Raw genomic sequence first — 6,749 nt, forward strand, 5'->3', positions numbered from 1 at the left:
AATCAGGCCCACACAAGGAGAGTGGGTGCTGTTCTTACAGGTTTCTGAGGGAGAGGGTAGGCTTCACAGCTTATGCCTGTACCCAGGCTGTCTGCAGCCTTCAACAAGTGACTGAGAAGGTGGGCGTGGGAATTACTTTCCGGTACTCCATTGAGGGTCCATACCTGTGCCAGTGGCACAAGCCTGTCTCTGTCAGCCTCAGCCGGGCTTTCAGCCTTCCTCTGGGCCAACTTGTTTTTCTCATATGCTAATTCACCAAGGCTTTGCTTAAGGAAGGCCTTCCTCTTTGCCCAGCCCTCCAGCCTTGCTGAGAATTCCCCTACATTCCAACCTTGGGTGCTTGCTTAGCATCCCATTGTGCTGCCGGTTGCCTAAGTCAAGAGTATGACTGGCAACCTAAGAACATAAACACACTGCCTCAGTTTCCCTGTATTCCAAAGAAATTAGGAAACAGAAACTGGTAAAGAAAAAAAAAAAGGGTTCTTTGCAGTTTGGCAAGAACAGTGGAAAGAAATCTCTTAGATCTCTGCTCCTCTCTTGTAGCAGGGTTACAGTTTTATAGAAAAGATTAAACAAAAGTCAGGAAGTATGCACATGCTGATCTGTGAGATAAGCTGTCAAACTGGGTGCAACTTCTTCTTTGGAGACACATTCCTCTTCTCTTGGTATCAGGGGTTCAGCCTATTCCTGGATACATTTTAGTTCTTTATGGTCCATCTCTCCCTTTGGGGAAGTCTTTGAATTACTGACAAGGTCACTTTCAGAGTGGATTCCATTCTAGCTGTTCCCCTCGTCACATCAAAATACTGTCAGGCACGACGATAAATTTGTATTAGCTCAGCTACTAGCAAGTCAAGGAAGCAGGTTCACAAGTTTGAGAGTGTCCCGGGTAACTTACTGAGACCCTGTCTCAAAATGAAATAAAAAGAGCTTAAGAGCTGGCCATGTGGCTCGGCGTGTAAAAGGGCTTGATGCCAAGCTTTACTTTTTAAGTTCAATTCCCAGGACCCACTTGCTGGACAGAGAGGGCCAACCTCTGCAAGTTGTCCTCTGACCTACCTATACGTGAGCTCTATGGTTTGTGCATGTGCATTCAAATGCACACACACACACACACACACACACACACGTAATTTCATTTAAAGAAGAGAGAAGAGTTGAGGCAAGTATATCTTAGTGATAGAGCTTTTTCTTAGCAAGTACAGGGTTCCTAGATTAATTTCCAGTACCATAAACTAAAGAAGCTAGACATAAGGCAACACTGTGCTCCATTTTATTTTCAGTATTCTCCTACATAACAACAAATATTTAGTGCTTGTGACTTTGGGGAGAAAAAAAAAAAAAGAACATGATAGACAGACTAGCTGAGTTGACCAGTACATCTCAAAGTCACAGGAGGCCCAGGGTCAGATCATGATGCTTGATAACACAAACAATACACATGGCCAATGGCAAACAAGTGTCTTCTGTAATATATCTGTACCAAACATTCTTTTAAGAGTTACAAGAGATCATATGTGCATTTGTCCTGTTGTGTCTGGAAAATGTTGTTTCTTTAAAATCCTCCATCACCTCTGGCTCTTACAATCTTTCTTTCTCCTCTTCCTCTTAGAGCCATTAGCCTGGAAGAGAGGAAGGTAACAAAGACACCCATCCAGGGCTGAGTGAGTACTCCAAAGTCTCTCACTTCCTCTGCATTGTCCAATTGTCGGTCTCTGTGTGAATCAGCATCGACTACAAGAAGCTTCTCTGACGAAGCCGGAGCAATACAAAAGACTTGTACAAGTTCAAGCCAGACAAATCCCAGGAGAGAGGAAGGGAAGTGAGCACAAAGTCCCACACCTACCCAAGAAGCTATTTGAAAATATAACTCCCAGGAGATGGGGGGGGGGAATCAATTCTTTTCATCAGAGAGACACTAGGTATATCAGCCTTGCTTCAAGGCAGGCTCTACGCTCATGAGTAGTTGGCCAACAAAATCATCAGATGCCATGTTTTTTATCTGCAATTTCCTTCCATTTTTGTTTGTTAAGAGAGAAAAGTAGGGGAAATCTTGGAGGAGTTGAGGAATGGGAAAGAGTATGATAAAAAAAAAAAATCCTATGTAAAAATTCCCAAAGAATAATTTAAAAAAAAAGGAATTTCAAGAGGACTAGGAAAATAGCTCAAAAGTTAAAGGGCTTTCTGCACAAGTTTAGATCCTCAGCACTGATGTAAAGGCTGGGTAGACATGGCTGCTCAGTTGTATTCTAACTCTGTAAAGCATGTCCCTGGAGCAGGCTGACTAGTAAAATTAGTGAGCTCTGGGTTTGATTGTGAGACCCTGTCTTCAAAGAGAATAGGGTAGAAGATCAATTGAGAAGATTCCCAACATCAATCTCAGGTCTCCATATACTCATGCATGCACACATACACATACATGTACTCATATGAACATAAACGTGAATATATACACAGGAACAAAAAAAAAGAAAGAAAGAATCAGAAAAACTGCAAGAGAGCTGAGAAAATCTGTGGTCATCCAAGTAATTCCTTGAAATCAAAGATGAAACATGCATCAAAAACAAAAACAGAAAGAAAAAAAAAAGGTGAACAATTCTTTTTGTCTAGACCATGAGCTGTGTTTGCTTGCCATCAAAAGAATGAACGACAGACAAATACAAGACTATCTGAAGAACGTCAATAGACATGGACTTCTTTCACAACAGGCCTCACAATTCTCGATCATCACAACCAGCTCTCGATTCCTTCCACATAATAGAAGAAAACAAAGGCTCGTTCTGTGTATGCAAGAAGCTAGACTAAAGGAAACGCCGCTGACGACATGACTCACCACCCTAACCATCTTAGTTATGCAATACATGAATAGCTGGTTCCTAATTAACTTGCACAATGTTGAGATTAGTGGAGCCAAAAAATTACTGTGCCGATACGTATTTTCTTCCTGGTGTTTTAGGACAGAGATAACACCCATCATACTGGCTTATAATATGGGTGAAAAAAACTTAAGGAGAATGATATGCCCAAACCTGAGGTTGCATATAACTCTTTTCCATGGGTGCCTAACGTTGTTGTTAGGATGTAGCAGCAAATGACAAAATGACTAGATAATATAGAGGTGATGTCTCATCAGGAAATTAATTCCTGATATCAGAATCCATTCTTTTATTTTGATTTTTTTCAAGACAGGGTTTCTCTGTGTAATTGCCCTGGCTGTCCTGGAACTCACTCTGTAGCCCAGGCTGGCCTAAAACTCACAGAGATCCTCCTGCCTCTGCCTCCCGAGTGCTGGGATTAAAGGCATGTGCCACCACTGCCCGGCTCAGAATCCATTTTTAACTAGACATTTTAGGCCTGCTCTCTAGGCCTTGTCCATGCTCAGTTCATGTTCAGTTCATGTGGATAATAAGCCTTCTCATTTCTCTCTTCAGGTAAATGAAAGCACCAATTTTCCTCCGACAGCTTCGCTGCTCACATGCTTGTCAGCACGATGACCTCAATGTAATTTCCATGTTGCAAAGATGAAGTTTTAAAGATTTTTTTTTTTTTTAATTCATGTTGATTTGTGGGCTTGTGTGATTTTATATGCACCATGTGCACACAGGTGCTGGTGGTGGCCAGAGGAGATCTCTTGGAGCAGAGGCAGTTATAAGCCATTCACTATGAGTTCTGGGATCCAAACTCAGGTCCTCTGTAAGACCAGTACATGCTCTTCATGGTAGACCTATTTGCCTCTCTGGCCTCTTGCTTTCTCTCTTGATTAAAGATGCTCAATGTAAGATACTTGCACACACTTCTTCCTCACCCTATCTGTCCAATCCCTCTTTTCTCTCCTTCCCTTCCCTCTTAAAAATCTTATTGTTTTAATTCCATGTGTGTGCACTTGAAGGAGTTTTATTTGAACCACATGTATGTATGTGTCCATGGAGGCCTGACATTGTTGGACACCTTGGAATTGGAGTTAGAGTTAGTTGTGAGACACCTGATGTGGGTGCTGGGATCCAAATCTGGGTCCTCTGTAAAAGCAGTGAGTGTTCTAAATAACCAAGCTATCTCTCTAGCCTACTTTCCTTCTCTTTGGATTTATAAGGAGGTGTCCAACCATCACTAAAGTTCTAACCTATCACACAGGAAAGGAAAAAGATGTTGAAACCTAGGCAGGTCCAAGCCCCTGCTCACTGCAACAAGGCTGTGTGCAAGGTGTGACACCACAGGCACTGGATTCCAGAAGCCTGCCCATAGACCAGGGACAGATCCTGATCCCCCTGTCTGGGCTCTGCTGACTACCCATGGGAGACCTCATTTTGAGGGATGTGGGGATGTAGGGTGGCTTGGAAAAGGGGGCTGGATGGTGGGAGGAGGGAGGAGGGGGGAATCTGTGGATAGCATTGGAGTGAGTAGAAAATTTCTTAATAAAGAAAAATGGAAAGAAAAAAAAGTTGAAACCCCTCTACTGATTGTGGAGACATTGTCATCCAGGATTACTATAACCATTTTTATGGTCTTCTGGCACAGTAAGTTAGTAGAAATTATTATAAGGCTTGAATTTCACTAGCAATATGGCTTGGAAATTTATAGCACCAATTCCCAATCATATTTGGACAGGAGTTCAGCTTAGATAATGTGGTCTTAAGGTTGTTTATAAGAACATGTTGGAAGATAACTTTATTTTGATAAATTAAACATTCCTAGCTGAGTTCGTATAAACAACTATGTAAATGCCACAAAGATACCAAGAAGTCTTATCAAATAATACTGACAATCACATCAAGGTTTCTTGGCTTTATCAGTATTGTTCATTATAAAATCCCCTTGCTATTTCAAATTATTTATTGCTATAATGATAAAGTAAATGGGTTTTTTTTTTGTAATGACTTCAGTTTTTATAACTTGTTCCTACAATTGTTAGTAAAAAAATAATAATAATAAATAAAAAAATTTAAAAAACTTGTTGAGATTTAATAGCCTTTGTATTTTATTATTACAGATATTTAGGAAATATTTATCAAAGAATTCTTCCTTATGGTTGTGCTTTGGGGATAAATTCACACCAGGGATAATAATTCTCTTTGAATGTGTCAACAATACTAGATTGTATGTGTGCAATAAATTAACAAACAAATGACCATTGTTAATAATATTCTTTCTGTGCTAGACTAATGACTTTGGAGTAGAGCATTTACTGCTCTTGCAGAGTTCCAGGCTTAATTCCCTGAACTGACATGGTGGCTGACAACCATCTTTAACACCAGATGTAAAGGATCCAAATCCCTCTTCTGATCTGTTGGAGACCAGGTACACAGGTGACACGTATACACACATGCAGGGAAAACACTCATACACAGAAAATACAAATATATAAATCTAAAATTTCTTTTAAAAATAGTATTCTTTCTGCATTTAATCAATTTGACAACTACTCATAATTCCTACATAACTTAGCTCCAAGCCTAAGGCACCCTGATTCCTCAAGGAAGAAACAAACTTAGTCCAGACTTGTAATTGCAAGTCTGAAGCTTCCATTAAAGCCTGTAAATTCTCAAGGGTCTATCTAGCCAGGCATTTTAATAAGAAAACTGGATTTTGTTCTCAAAAGAATCTTCATATCAGTTACTAAGAATGCATTTCACAACTGAATCTTTGGGTTTAAAGTCCTACTTAAATCTCAGGCAATCAGCTATTTCATAGATAGGAACCTATCCTCCTGAAAACCTAAGTCACAGAGGCACAGAATTAAATTTCTTTCATTCTATTTGAGATTATCCTTCTAGACTGAGATTATATCTAGTAAAATTTATATTTTCTTAATTACCAATAATTTATGCAACTGGTGCTCATTATACAGATGCCCTATACGTTGGGAGCAGTGTACAAAAGAGACTATGTGTCATCCCTCCTTCTGGCTATCCCATGGAAGTTGAGCTTCCACAACTCTATGGTTCAGAAAAGGCTCAAGCCCAGCAACACAATGCAACAGAAAGGACCTCACATGCTCCATGTTCCAGTGCAGAATCTGCTTTCACTCTGAAAAATTATTGCCCTGTATATATCTTATCGCCATCAATCATTACACAAATTTCTATGTGGCTGTTTTATGATTTGAATGTGTGGTAGTCCTTGGGCCTGGTGTTCTGAATGCTTGGTCTCTAGTTGGTGGTGCCATTTTGAGACGCGGTAAAAATATTGAGAACCGGATATCTCTAGACTCTAGAATCTAGAGGAAGTAAGCTAATAGGGATACACTGTTGAATGCCTGGTCACCTTTTTCTTTACTTTCTTTCTACTATGATATGAGATGCTGTGTCTTGCCCTCTCTGCCATGATGAGCTGAAACTCTGAGCTAAATAAATCTTTCTCTACCTTGTGTTAAGTCAACAATGCAAAATCTGGCTCGTAACAGAGGCCCACATCACATGGAAAATGTACGGTATATTCTATGCTGTCTTTGGGACTCTAGTCTCTCTGACTCTTCTTTCTTTTCTTTTTCATGCTACTAAGTAACTTGTACATTCACTGTTTTTGCTAGTTATTGATAATCTCACTCCTGATATCATATAATCTCCCAAAGAGCAGAGGTCTGATATCTATATAAGCCAGTCTCTCTTCTTATTCTCCTCTCCAACTGTAACTCTTCCCAGTGCTCTCCATTCCCTCATATAATTGACCTTGCTCCTGTCCAGCCTGGTGGTCAGTCTCTCCGTCCACTTTCCTCTAACTCATTAGTTAATGCCTCCATGATGTCTTGTGTA

Source organism: Onychomys torridus, chromosome 17 (assembly GCF_903995425.1).
Source record: "Onychomys torridus chromosome 17, mOncTor1.1, whole genome shotgun sequence".
NCBI lineage: Eukaryota > Metazoa > Chordata > Mammalia > Rodentia > Cricetidae > Onychomys > Onychomys torridus.